Source organism: Bidens hawaiensis, unplaced genomic scaffold (genome assembly GCF_021521415.1).
Source record: "Bidens hawaiensis isolate Kalapana, Puna unplaced genomic scaffold, B.hawaiensis_p1.1 tig00016562_1, whole genome shotgun sequence".
Lineage (NCBI taxonomy): Eukaryota > Viridiplantae > Streptophyta > Magnoliopsida > Asterales > Asteraceae > Bidens > Bidens hawaiensis.
Window position 1 is genome coordinate 194,951 of NW_027492518.1, and position 15,193 is coordinate 210,143.

Here is a 15,193-nt window from a genome sequence, read left to right on the forward strand (position 1 = left end):
CGATTATAGGATACAAGCTATAATCGAGGCATAACACTTATTGACGTATATTACCTGCTCGAACTACAATAAGGTGAGTTTCACGACCCCACTTTCTAAACTGTTTGATAAACTTTTGGGGTGGAAAGCATGTTTACATATACTTATATACTTGAAAACGTGTGATGATGTGAATTATCTAAGTACTAACACTTGAAAGTCCCCACAAACACAAGTGATTAACTTCGTGCCGGTGACATGTGGATAGTACTATCGGTTTGACAGAGCCGGTGGGGTATGCCGGAACATGTTAACCCAGTTGCACATTATCATTTAAACTTATTACATACTGCTATGTGGTGTTAGACATAGTACATACTTGGGGCAAAGTGGCTGTTAAATGCCAACGGGAGTGCATGGGCAGGGGTGGCCATATGTTTTAGCTCGTTTCGGTTTCACTTGTGGCTTAATATAATACATCATACACATAGATATATACATACACACTGTAAACTTTGCGAACTCGTATACTGATTTCGTTGATACTCGTGAATCTTGAAACTCACCAACTAGATGTAGTTGACCCGTTTTAACATGCTTTTCAGGTAAAGCAAAGGTGGAATGATTTGCTTACGTTCTTGGTGTTAGGAATGAAGTTGAATAGCTGTGAATAGACGCAGATATATAATATTGAATAAGAAGCTCGTAAACGGTTATGTGATTCTCATCTAGTTTGTAAACATAGTACCAACCCATGTAATATGATGTAAATTAGTTTGTGAATTTCTTTATAAACAATGTTGTTGATACCAGTATTATCTGTTACATTCCCGTTTTACGCTTCCGCAACTACCTAGTCGGGGTGTGACATTGTATGAATGATAGTATGAAGAAAAATATGTATGAAGATATGAGGAAACGGAAAGGAGGGACCAAACCCTTATAATATCTGAGAGGTTATAGGGCGAAAGGCTCTTTAAAACGTATAATTGTGTAAAGTAAGATTAAATATAAAAGTATGAAAGAAAAAATCAAACCAGGAAGAAAGAAAGATGGTATATACTTATGTATGTACGAAAGAATGATGAGCAGGTTAATTATATAATATGTATCTTCGGATGCGTATGTATAAGTATGTTAATGTATTATATGTTACCTAATTAACTAGAACTCCTTCAGCGTAGCTGACTTTTAGTATGCACGCAGGTAAATAGATTGAAGCAATTAGCTTTAGGGAGACACATGACAAGATCTGAAGAGGCTGACATTTGAAGAAGGATTTGTCATAATGTTTTTAATAAAAAATCTTATGTTATGTATTTAAAGACAAGTTTCGAATGTTTTGTAACGAATGGTTGACTTTAAATATTATTTCCGCGAAAGTTTTAATTAACTCTGATATTTAGAACTGTGTTTATGAGTAAATCGAACGTAAATGTAGGGCACCGGGATCGGGGCTTTACAAGTTGGGATCAGAGCATGAGTTCTAGAGAACTAAGCATCCTACATGCTTAGACTCGAGCAGAGAATGGGACTTAAGTAAGAAAAGAAAGAAGATGCTAGCTCAAAAAAGCCATGTGTCACTCAAGCAAGCTCAGTAAAGGTAAAGTACATGATTAATTTCATGTATAATGTAATAATGTGTAAGGGAGTTAGCTTAATTGCTATAGAAAGAATGTTTGTATGATAGCTTAATGCTAAATAAAGAATGTATGTATGCTAGCTTAATTGCTAGGGATAAGAATGTAGGTTATATGGATGTTTGCATGATTGTGCAAGTAGTAGCAACTAGCACAAGTGAAATCATGAAGGAAAATATGTAGGACCTGAGGACTAATGTAAAGAGTTAATTATACTTGGCCAATGTCATTAACTACTTACCTTACGGATCATGTGCTAAATAATTCCTAGAGTGATAACCTTTGTGTTTTCTTAGAGATAAAATAGATTAATGATACAAAAGGACGAGCACGAGAAGCTCATATCGGATGTTGTGATATGACACGTGCCAACCAAACACCCTTTTGAAGAATGTGTGGCAGAACGATATAGGAAAGCAAGATGACTCGGACTGTAGAAAAGTAATGAAGAAGGATTACACTTGGAGCTTGTAGTCATATACACTAAGGGAGTTGCTCAATTGTTTCGCACTACAATGCCAACAATATTCCTTGAAGCATCAAAAGCAGCCCGAACTGGAAAGTCCAAATGAAAGCAACATGAAAGAAACAAAGATAAGGTGAAAGAAACTGAGATAAGCCAACTAGAATGAGTCAAGACATGTAGTATGTCTACAATAGTTAACTCCATAAAGAAACTTGTTGGGATCGTGAGTAACAAAGAGAATGATGATAAAAGCATAGATGATTGAGAATGACAGGTGAATGTCAAGGTATCCTAATTGAAATGGAATGAAAGGATGAGGCTACATAGTGTGGCACATATGAAAGAAGACGCTAAAAAGAATGTAGATGTGTATCTGAGACTTTATGGAAAAAGACCACTAGCGATACTTTCGTTTAAGTATGAGTATGATTAAGAATTGTAAGGTAGAACTAGAGGGACGTGAGTTCCTTGTTACTCGTATTGTTTGACCTTAAGAGAGTTCGATGTCGTTTGGGAATGGATTTTTTGTTTGAGTTTAAGGATCATATAGCATGTAATAGTAAATTGATAATGTTTAAGTCTTTAGATGGCAGTACAATGATGGTTTATGGTATTGAGGAAAGTTTAGGGCTAACGTCATTCCGATGATAAAAGCTGAAGGTTTGTTAAGGCGATGGCGTAATGCCTACCTGGCGTATGTTGTCAAAGCTACGACCGAGGCGAATGAAGTGAAAGATGTTCCTATAGTATGTAACTATCCATAAGTGTTCCAAGAGGATCTTCCGAGGTTACCACTGGAACGAGAGGTAGAATTCCTAATAAAGTTAATACCAGGAGCACAAACCGTCACGAAAGTACCTTACCGCCTGACACCGTCCAAGATGAAATGGTTAATGTCCCAATTGCAAGAACTCCTCGACGAAGGTGTTTTAATGACAAGTATTTCCCTACGGGGTGTACCGGTGATGTTCGTGAAAGAGAAAGACGGAAGTATGAGAATGTGTATAGATTACTGCGAGTTGAACAAGCTTACTAAGAAGAATAGATATTCGTTGCCACAAATTGATGATTTGTTTGGTCAAATGCAAGGTGCGAGTTGGTCATCACAAATAAACCTCAGAGTAGGCTATCGTCAGTTGAAAGTGAAAGAGGCAGACAATATTTCAGACGCGATATGAATACTACAAGTTTTTTGTGATATCATTTGGATAGACGCATGCTCATGCAGCATTTATGGTTATGATGAATAAGGCATGTCATCCGATATTAGGACAAATATGTCAATGCCTTAACAGGCGATATTTTTCATAAGTCCGACCATGTTGAACACTTGAGAGAAGTGTTGGAAACGCTGAAGAAAGAGTTATAGGTTTTCAAGGTGTACCATTAATACATGTCATAAGAGTTTGGCAGGCAGAAGAACGGATTATGAGGCAAGAAGATGGGTAAGGCTGATAAAGGATTATGATTGTGAAAACAAGTGTTATCTTGGTGAGGCTAACTATGTCACTGATGCACTAAGTCGTAAAGGTGGAGAGGTCATCACGACGATTAAGTTGTATAAATTAGCTAGCACTTTGGATTTCATGAGCGAGATCTGCAAGACGCAATAAAAGTTATAAATAATGAGAGCAAGATGAAAAAATGAATGAATTAGTGGGTTACATAGAGATTTGAAAGATAATACTTATGATGTGAGAATCAGATTTGGTCGCATGTGGATTTGTTAGACATGCGAGATCCACCAAGATGTATGAAGACTTGTAGATAAACTACTAGTGGCCGAGTATGGAAAACACAATGATATGATATGTCAGTAAGTGTTTAACTTGCTTGCTTGTCAAGACAGAACATCAGAAGCTGCATGGAGAGGAACAACCATTAGAAACACAAGAATGGAGATGGGATTGCATCATCACGGATTTCATAACTAAGCTACCGTGTACAACTAGAAACCATGATACTATCTGGGTGATAGTGACCGTTTGAAGAAAGGTGCTCACTTTATACCAATACGAGAAACTATCTCATCGGAAATGTTAGTTAAGGATTTTATTAGAAAGATTGTGACAAGGCATGGAGTGTCGTTGTTAATTGTGTCAGATATAGATAGTCGATTTACATCGAGGTTTCGAAAAGAAGGAATTTAATTACAATGAAGGCAGGTATTAATGAAAGTGAAACCCTTAAGTATAAGTTAAATGAAGATGAGTCCATGGTATGTGACAGTTGTGGAAGAACATGATACTTTGCCTACACGGACAAGAACAAGTGTTAAACCGAGAGGAGTGTTGATAGGGTGAGGGGTATGAACATATATGTCTTAACCGGAAACAAAGTACACTCGTCTGGGCGGCTCTATTGTTTTTATAACATCATTTAATCATATTTGTGGGTTGTCAATCTAGAAAGTGTCAGTTTTGCAAACTAGGTATGACTTAAACCTTACTGGTGTTAATGGCGATAATTCACATACTTATGATGGGGGTTAATGTTTACTTTAGAGTTTGCTTGAGGGAAAGCAAAAGATAAGTAAGGGGATGTAATGGTTGATTAATTTATATATTTTTTAGTTCGTTTATTTCCTATTTTTATCCGCTTATTGTGTGAACTTTGATACTTCATACGTGTTTATTGTATTTCAGGTCACAAGCGTTAATGCATTTAATTTGGACCTGTTGAGGCACGGGACGAAGACCCGGGACGTCTAGCACGCGAAAAGATGAAAAGGATATTTTATTGCTGGTGAAGGGACCCATCGCGATACGCGATGGGATTAAAACAAATTAAACTTTGACTTCGGTCCATTGCGTATCGCGATGGGTGGCTGATGTGCTAAAAGTAGTCAAATAATAAATAACTAAAATTATACTAATCTAGACACTAAGTAATACTCTAGACCCTTAAACTACTAACCGGCAAGTGAACCGATCGACTCTAGTACAGCTAAGTAAGTCCGGATATCGAACCCACGAGACTTTTTAAATTACGAAATTAGCAAACAAGACTCAACTACAAGACACGACTATTTATTAATAATATTTGAGGGGGAAGTATTAAACTAATTAATTAAATCTTACTAATGATTAACTAATAATTACTTAATTAAACTAATATTAAACTAATAAGAACAAATCCTGATTATTAAAATAATAATAAAACATAATCATTACTAATTAAATTAATAATAAACCTTAACCCTAATTTAATTTAAAGTAATAAGCAATTAAAAACTTAGATGAATTCAGATGAATAAGATAACTACCCAGGCCAGAATCCCCAAAGTTACGTTATTAATCAAATGGAAAACTCACGTTATGGAACTGGTAGACCCTTGACAGAAAACCCGAACAGGACCTTGAACTTCAAGAAGACGCCTATGGATTTCTAACAAGTTTTATGTAAGGCCCCGTTACCGGTAGCCTTACTTTAGCGTCGGATTTACTCATAAACACAGTTCTACAAATCAGAGTTTATTAAAACTTTCGCGGAATATAAAAATGTAACTGTTTATTTCAAAAACATTTAATCTTTTCTTTAAAACCATAACATAAATCATCACAATAAAACATCATTTCTTCCATCTTCAAATGCCAGCCGTTCGATCCATGCCATGTGCCAACCTCATGCTAGCTCTTTAATCATATTCACCTGCGTGCATACTAAAAGTCAGCTACACTGAGTGAGTTCTAGTTAATCAGGCGACATACAATACATACACATATATTACATACATACATATCTTAACCTTGTATAATTATCCATAAGAGGACGCCACATAATATCTATTAAAAGAACTATTACTATTTCCCTACTATTTATATTTTCCATAGAAGGACACTCTATATGTATATTCTCCATGGAAGGAACATCCTATATACTTCCATTAAAGGAACACTATGCTTTCCATCAAAGGAACACGGGGCTTTCCATTAAAGGAACACTATGCTTTCCATTAAAGGAACACTATGCTTCCCATCAAAGGAACACGGGGCTTTCCATTAAAGGAACACTATGCTTTCCATTAAAGGAACACTCTGTATATTATCCGTATAGGGAACTCTGTATATAAGTTATCACTTAATATCCATATAAGGAGACAATCATAGCTATCCTTGGCAATACATGCAATATCCGAAGATCGTTCACGTATCGACAAGTAATCATCCCTGCATTTCATAAAATATCCATATCTTTATTTATAACCTAACGGTACATGCGGTATCCGAAGATCGTTCACGTACCGACAAGCAATCATTCATACCGTACACATATATCACATAGGGCATACACTTATCACTTATGATAAGTGTATTAACTGATCACATCGAGTATGCACACAGCCCCGAAAACATAACAAGGAAATTGGGCTAGAAACTCACCTGAACTCGGTTACTTCTTCTGCTAACGGTTACTCCTTCTTGAGCTGTGCGCGTCTAACTGTTTAATAATTACAGTATTAAGTACCGCTCTAGTCATCTCATTGCTACTTAATTAGTCTTACACGTCTAAGCTGTTTTACTTCATTAAATCATTACCTGGTTAGTTAATCGTTACTCATTAACCTTTAAAGGTATCTTTCATAAATTGCCAAACTCCAAGGGCTGTTATGTAATTATATAATTCTTTTCTAAGTCTAGGGACCATTCTGTCTTTATATTAAACTCCTAGTTCGTTACTTTGCCCTTAACGAATTGGGTAAAGAATCATCCTCTGATTCGCTAAGCTCCCATAACGAATTAGCTAACAAATCACCCTCTGATTCGCTAAGCTCCCATAACGAACTAGCTAACGAATCACCCTCTGATTCGCTAAGCTCCCATAACGAACTAGCTAACGAATCACCCTCTGATTCGCTAAGCTCCCATAACGAACTAGCTAACGAATCACCCTCTGATTCGCTAAGCTCCCATAACGAACTAGCTAAAGAATCACCCATAACGAATCACCCATAGTTCTTATCCAGACTTTGACTCAAGGGTCAAAGTCAAAATCGTCAAGAACAGCAAATAGTCAACAAATCTTAGATCAGCAATTAAACCTTCGTTTCTTAACCAAATATCACGATTTTGGTATCAATGGAATCGTCTGACCAGCGCCTACAAACCCTAACCATCAAATCAGCCAAAATTTAGTGTTTTAAGGGTGCGATTTAGGCATAAGGTTTACGGGTTCGTTTATCAATTGATTAACCCATCAAATCTTAACCATTTTCAGTAAGTTTAGCTTTGTTGGATTCGTTTTTACCATACAAACCTATCATTTCTAGACTAATCCAAACCTAAACGAACAAGTTCTCGATATAAACGTACCGTAAACGAGTCGAACTACGAACACGAGCTGGTCTTTGATGTTGCTTTGGTTCGTCACGGCGATCTAGCACCAACAAGCTCGGGTTCTCGCCTTTGGATCTAGGTTCGGATTGTAAGACGGTGTTGTGTGTGTTTTCTAAGGTGTAGGCTATGATGTAGAGATTGATAATAATGGAAAGGATTAGGGTTTAAGGGGTATTTGTACTCCCTTACGCCCATGGACCTAAAGCCCATCTTTCTCTTTTGGTCCATAAATAAGTCCATCTAAAAGCCTACTTATCCTATCTTATTTATTATTATTATTATCCGAACGAAAAATTGGGATGTTACATTTTAAGACTCATCAGTTTTATATTAAACTTATATACGGTTATTTAATCATTTATGTCTAAGTATCTTTTATGACGAAAACCTACCTTACAGGGCGGAATTCAAAGATAGCAAAGCAGACTCAACTGAAAAACGCAAAAGACCAAGTGAGTAGACTCGAATACTTAAAAACAAACAAAAATAAACTAAAACTTAAATTAGACTCCTACGACTCAAACAAAAATACAACAAATAGCACGGATGTAACAGATAAGTCCAAGTAAAGCTAATAACGCAATCGCCAAGAGTCCCCGGCAACGGCGCCAAAAACTTGATGTGCTAAAAGTAGTCAAATAATAAATAACTAAAATTATACTAATCTAGACACTAAGTAATACTCTAGACCCTTAAACTACTAACCGGCAAGTGAACCGATCGACTCTAGTACAGCTAAGTAAGTCCGGATATCGAACCCACGAGACTCTTTAAATTACGAAATTAGCAAACAAGACTCAACTACAAGACACGACTATTTATTAATAATATTTGAGGGGGAAGTATTAAACTAATTAATTAAATCTTACTAATGATTAACTAATAATTACTTAATTAAACTAATAAGAACAAACCCTGATTATTAAAATAATAATAAAACATAATCATTACTAATTAAATTAATAATAAACCTTAACCTTAATTTAATTTAAACTAATAAGCAATTAAAAACTTAGATTAATTCATATGAATAAGATAACTACCCAGGCCAGAATCCCCAAAGTTACGTTATTAATTAAATGGAAAACTCACGTATGGAACTGGGATCATATAATAGACCCTTGACAGAAAACCCGAACAGGACCTTGAACTTCAAAAAGACGTCTATGGATTTCTAACAAGTTTAAAGACTCATCAGTTTTATATTAAACTTATATACGGTTATTTAATCACTTATGTCTAAGTATCTTTTATGACGAAAACCTACCTTACAGCGCGGAATTCCAAGATAGCAAAGCAGACTCAACTAACTTAATAGACTAAGCTGACAATCAAACCTAGACGAACTCCTTATGAATAACTAAATCTAGCAATCCTGACAAGCAAAGATCTATCAACAACCTATCACCTTACAGCTTTCTAGGCTGGCAGTTCACTTTTATCTATTTACTTGATTTTATTGTTTCTATGATCTTAATCGATATCAATCATAAACTAGTCAAGAACACACAGTAAATGACCTAACAAAACCCTATCCTATGAAACAATCAACAAGGGCAATATGAAATAATAAATTCAAGTAAACAAAACCAAGCAATCATACGCATCAATTAAATCAAACTCAACCATTTACTTAAAACATAAAATCCATAACGAAACGAAATCCAAACAAATATCAAACCGAACTAAGGTTCATCACAACCTAGGTAGTTTATGGAATTTAGCCTGGCATCTTAAAGTTTAAATCAAACAAAATAAATAATAATGAAAACATGGTGAAAATCTAAATAACGAAGAATTAAAGGCGATAAAACCCGTAATCTCCAAACGTAAACGTGTAGCTATTCACCGGCTGTCCTCTTGCCTTCAAAATCACCACAAGACTTGTAAAATAGCTCCAAGAACTCTCCAATTCGGCTGGTGGCTTTCAGGTTATGTCAGGTTTAAGTTAAAGGTGTTTAAATACCCAAAGCAAGGCCCAACTAGTCGCAAAAACGAATTAAAAACCCATCAGTGACCCCTAGGCGCCGCGCGACGGGAAATAGGGTACCCCTCCGCGCGGCGCGGCGTGCTTTTCCATGGGGGTTGGTCAGACCGGTCCGGTCTGACCAGTTCTCTGTTCTGACCCTTTCTGACGCGTTCCGGATCTCCGTTTCGGCTCGTTTTTCGCCCTTTTTAATCACGATCAAATCCCGGAACCTACGACACACAAAAACGTTAGTAGTATACAAATATTGACTAAAAACGAACAAAAACGATTAAAATATTAAATAAAATAAACAAGGGAAACATATATATTTAGCATTATATCAATGGCGAAGACGGGAATGCTAGGGTTTTTGTTATATTCTTCTTTGGACGACTTTATATTTGCCCCAACTCATTCCAGGCAATATCTAGAGCAAAGAGAGGACAAATACATCACACCGTTTCATTCCGAGATCACATCCATGTTCCAGTTCATCATAATTAAAGATTTCGTGATGTTGAGGCTCGCCTAAATCCTTCGAATCATACCCGAGATGTAAAGTTTGTATCACTTTCAGGTTCCTCATGTACTAAGAACGAATACTTTGTAACTATTGTTGATTAATCTATGAGTATTTATGTTTATTATTACTGTGCATTCAGTCGGTTTAGGTTTACGTTGATAATAACGATTAGTTTGTCGGTTGCTATAATAATTTCTCATAGGATTGTTTTGACTAGTTGAATTCAATGAAGCATACAATTGCCCTTTGAGTCACACTGTAGGGACTGTTTGATAACCAGTGCCGTGTGTTAGCAATTGTTGATGCCTAAGGTTTAGCCTGTTAGTCAGTCTGTGTTAATCATTAATAGTTAATCTGTTAGGGTGCATGAGATTACTGTTTATGTTCATACTTGAACCCCGGGTGTGATTTGCTTTTGTTAATTATTGTATTTGTTAATTGCTTGTTTAATCATTAAAACCAAACTTATTTTCTTGTGTGATCAGCACTACCAGTCATACTTCATAATATTAGAAATTGTTTACACGATTACATTGACCACATACTCCTCGTGGTTCGACAACCTACTTACCCTAGCTTGCTTAGGTGATTAGGAACTTATTTTAATTGTTTTTTTACTAGATAGCGACAGTCTAGCATTATCTGCATGATCCACTAATCAGCCTGATCCGCCAATCTGCCTCATTACTTCCATCCTGCCCCTGATCTATTTCATTCCATTCTCTTTTTTCTTATTCATCCTCGGTGTGAATGCCAACATAATCTTCGTCTGGGTGCACCTGAACTCTGTGTTTGTGGGTATTATGTGGGGCTGATGGTCCTGGTTGACTGTTGTTTTTGTTTCTGGATAAGCGAGCAGAGTTTTTCGGGTTTGATTGTAGGTTGGAATTTACCGGTGGGTTTGGGTCGTTCTCATATGGATCTTTGTTGTTATTGTTGTTTGGGTGGAATTTGTTGTGTTCATTGAGTGGGTTCAGGTTTTGGTTTTGATTCTAGTTTTGGTATCGGTATTGACCTTCCATTTCTGAACCTTTGTGCTGAGCGGTTCTGTCGGGCTACTCTTTCAATTTCTAACTCGAATATAAGCGGGAATTGCTTACCAGAGTGGCGGGTGTGCATATGCCAGTTGCATGCACAAATAACACACCCGCGCGTAAAATGGGAAAGATAGAAAAAAAATTGAAACTAAAATAAACAAGGAAATCAAATCACACAAGAACGACCCAGGTGGTAGGAGCCTTGGATTCTCCGATGAAGACTTAAGTTCGAATCCCACTTGTGTCACATTTGGGTGGATATTGTCAATGAATGATTTAAGCTATGCCTTGTGCAAAGGTTGTCAGTTTCAACCCTGAGCCCACCTGGTTTTCGTCTCACAGTGTATTACTTCATAGAGTTCTGCTCTTGTGATGGCACAACGGCTGTCAAGTGGTAGTCGGCGGTATGGTTTCCCCGAAGAATGCCCAAGCCAAACTCTGAAGCCAACGTGCACCCGGTTAAGACAACATAGTCTGAACAGAGTGGGGCATCAAGACTCTCCAAATTTGGAGAGTGAGCTAGCTTAAATACAAGAAAGTTGTCGTTCTAAAAAAATCACACATAAACATAAGCGCACTAACTCTCCGACAACGGCGCCATTTTGGTTGTCTATAATCCTTAGTTAAACTTTTCTTGCTCTCCAAAATTGCTTCCTTGTAACACAAACCCCTTATTTAACTATTAATTAAAAGATCCAGTAATCATTCCCCAAAGAAGATAATTAAGTAATTCAAACAATTGATAAAACTAACAAAATTGAATGAGGGCCAAATGAACTCCAAAACAATCAGTTACATGTATTTCTCTTTATACATGTTGAACCAAAAATACAAGTGCAAGAATAAATCCTAGAATCTTTCGGTGTGTTTGAAACAAGTTTCTTCTGCAATTAAAAAGAAAAAACATGTGACTTACATAATTACGTTACATATATGGGATAAAATTACGTATATGTAATAACATAACTGCAAACATGTAATATCGTAATAATATAATATCATAGTAAACTACACCTGTTGGACCGCAAACCAGACCCACGCATTCCAATTTTTATTTTGTTTATATCCTTTCAATATATGATTTAGTGGTCAATTCAGTAATTTCATCTTAATATTTCATTTAATTTACGGCTTAGTTAATATTGTCAATATAAAAATATATAAAACAAAAGCTAACGATCTTCAATCCAAGTGGTCGAGACTCGAGATGAAACACTAGACTTCACTAAAAGGGAGAGGTCTTGGTTAAGACATTATGCGTGTTTTAAATTGGGGTTTTCTTACTTATAGTGGGTTCCTCCCAAGAGTACCTGTCTTCGGGTCGGGATTGATATGGAAGACAGACATGCACGAGCTTCCCTTTAGAGACGTATCAGCCTATAACCCAAGGTTATGTACTTAGAAAAAGAAGATGATGAGGCAAACTGATGTACGAGTTTACCTTGGATTCGTCCAAAAATAAAAAATACACAAAAAGGTAATATATTGTTATGAGTATTCCATATATTTTTGCATGTAATTCTATTACACATGCATACAATTCAATTCTATTATTAGGTACATATGTAATGTAATTCTATTATTAAGTACGTAATTAATCATATCATTGCCATATTATATGTAGTAGTTATATGTAAAAACACCATTAAAACCAGTAGAAGGTATGAAGAAAGTACACTTTCATAAAACATAAATTGTACTTGCATTCTTGACCAGTTCTAATTAAAAATCAATATGATACACTTCAGTCATATCAGGATAATACAACCCAAAGTTCTGCTCAACTCCTGGTGACTTTTGATTCTCATTAAAAATGGCAAAGATGTCTCCACTTTGTTTCCGGGCTTCTTTGGTGTACCCGAATTCGATGCATGCCTCACAAGGTTTTGATTATAGGCTTGAGCCAAAGTTTTAGTCGCAATCTCCCCATTCCCGTCAGACGGCCACCCGCTCTCGCAAATTATCACCTCCACCGAACCACCATTAACCTTCTCCAACGCCGCATAAACCCCATCAACCATCGCGTCGAAAAGATTCCTATACTCTAAATTTCCATCTCTCACAACAACTTCAGTAGAGTTTATCAATGCATACTGTAACGGTATGTTACTAGGGTCACTAGCGTACGCAAAATAAGGGTACGCTGTGACCATAATAGGGTACCCGTTACCAGCCAAGAAACCAGCGACCTGTTGCATCGCTGGTTTCGCTTCTCCTGAAAAGTCTCCTTGTGACGGAGGAGATGAACTTCCTAGCAAGTAAATCCCGATGGTTGTAGTCACCGGGATTTTATACCCGGTGGCCTTTACAGCCTCGTCAAGATTCTTGAGAGCCGAAAGCACTACATTTAGGTCACCGGGGTTTACTTCATTACCAATGGATATAGCACGAATATAGACGGTTGGTGCATACAGGATAACGTTGGTTTGCACCCAGTTTTTCGCAAAGTTTATATCGTTTGCTAAGTTTGGAATATCAGCATGAGTGTTGCGATTATCACTTTAACCCCCGAGTTTTGTAGCGCACCAAGAACATCATGATTCGGCTCAAAGAGACGAATTAGTCCTACGTTTCGTGATTTCACGAGTGAGATGACTTGGGGTGGAGGTGGGAGGTTGTTTCCGACAAATCCGTAGTTTATTCCAATGCCACCACCATCTTAGAATTATGGAAACAGTTAGATTAATTAAAATTAGAAAGTATGTGTTGTATTACATGAAGATCAAAGAATATATTGTGTACCAGCAAGAAAACTATGATGAATTACAAGAAGACACAAGATGGTGATTGAGGAAAGATCAACTAAACTCATGATTGGAACTAGTTTTACTTGAAGAAAATACTGTTATGTTAAGGGATAAAGATGATCATATGCATTAAAAGAGAAAGAGATGGAGTTTATAAGCATGGTGCATGATGAAAAAGTCAACTTGTATTTAATTTCAAGTTTGTTATGTCTTAAAGTTGTTACAAATGAGTTTTCTTTTTTTTTTCTTGAGTATAACTAGCTTAAAAAAAAAAGTTAAAAAAATGTAATTAAACTATATAATTAAATGATAAATTAAAAAAAACTATATTTTATCAAATTAAATAGTTAATAAGTTAAGAATATATTTTCTAATGTAATATTCATACGAATACCGTGGTGCAATTTCACGCAATTTCTTTATAATCACAAAAAATATGCACCTAGTAATATAAGTTTATTTTTAATGGAATAACGAAATTTTTCATTATAATGACATAAAAAGGAACATCATATACAAAATTAGCATGACGAAAACACATATTTGTATTACAGATTTGAAAGAGATGGATGAAAACTCCATGAATCCATGTAGATTGAATGAATATGTGGGAACAAAAATGTTATTCATTCATAACTTTTTCTTGTTTTATCTTGTTAAATCTATAAGTATCGTTCATTAATTTTTACTACATTCATCTCTTACACTGAAAAATGTTTATAAATTGATTTAATATAAAAATAGGTAGATATGATTTCATTAACAATATAAATATTTTTATTATACATATATAAATACTCACATATTTTAATCTCTATAATTTAGGTAATTAATTATTTGATTACTTGATGGATTGATATGTTTTGATTACACTAACATAAATAAGTATTCATCAATAATAGGAAAATAGTTTGAGCGGGAAATTTTGGCCAAGAATGCATCTCCAAGTGGCATGTGTTCCCAGTTATTTTACTTCATTAGAATAGGTAAATTATACCCTTATATTGTTTTGTAACGGCGCTTGGAACTACCTTCAATAGTATTCGAGTAAACTTTTATGACACGGAATGTTAACCCTTCATATTGATTTTGCTCTAGGTCTGACTCATCAAAAACACCTTCAATGAGTAAACTCGTTTCTATGAGAAAAACCTATTGAGTCAAGTTTTTGAACTTGAGACTTTAAAGACCCCAAGCCTTAAACCGTCACGCTCATGCCATTGCACCAGAAGACCAATTGTATATCATGATATTTTTGAAAACAAAAGTTCAAAAGCCCATATACGTAAAACAAAATGAACAACGCAACACACTAGAGTACACCATAGAAAACCTTATTGAAAAAACGCAATAATCAGAATCATACCCATATTAAGATAAAAAAACGTTTGCTATTACGGTGAATTTTCTTTTAAATAGTTTGTATAACGAGTTATAGATGTTTTAAAATGATGGAGAATTGACACACATATATATATATATATATGACTAGCATG

At 35.7% G+C, this 15,193-nt stretch overlaps 1 pseudogene; it reads right to left on the minus strand.

Annotated features, from left to right (window-relative positions):
- Positions 1 to 12,612: 12,612 nt before the first annotated feature.
- On the minus strand, positions 12,613 to 13,858 carry LOC143551710 (putative glucan endo-1,3-beta-glucosidase GVI; annotated as a pseudogene).
- Between the last annotated feature and the right edge of the window lie 1,335 nt (positions 13,859 to 15,193).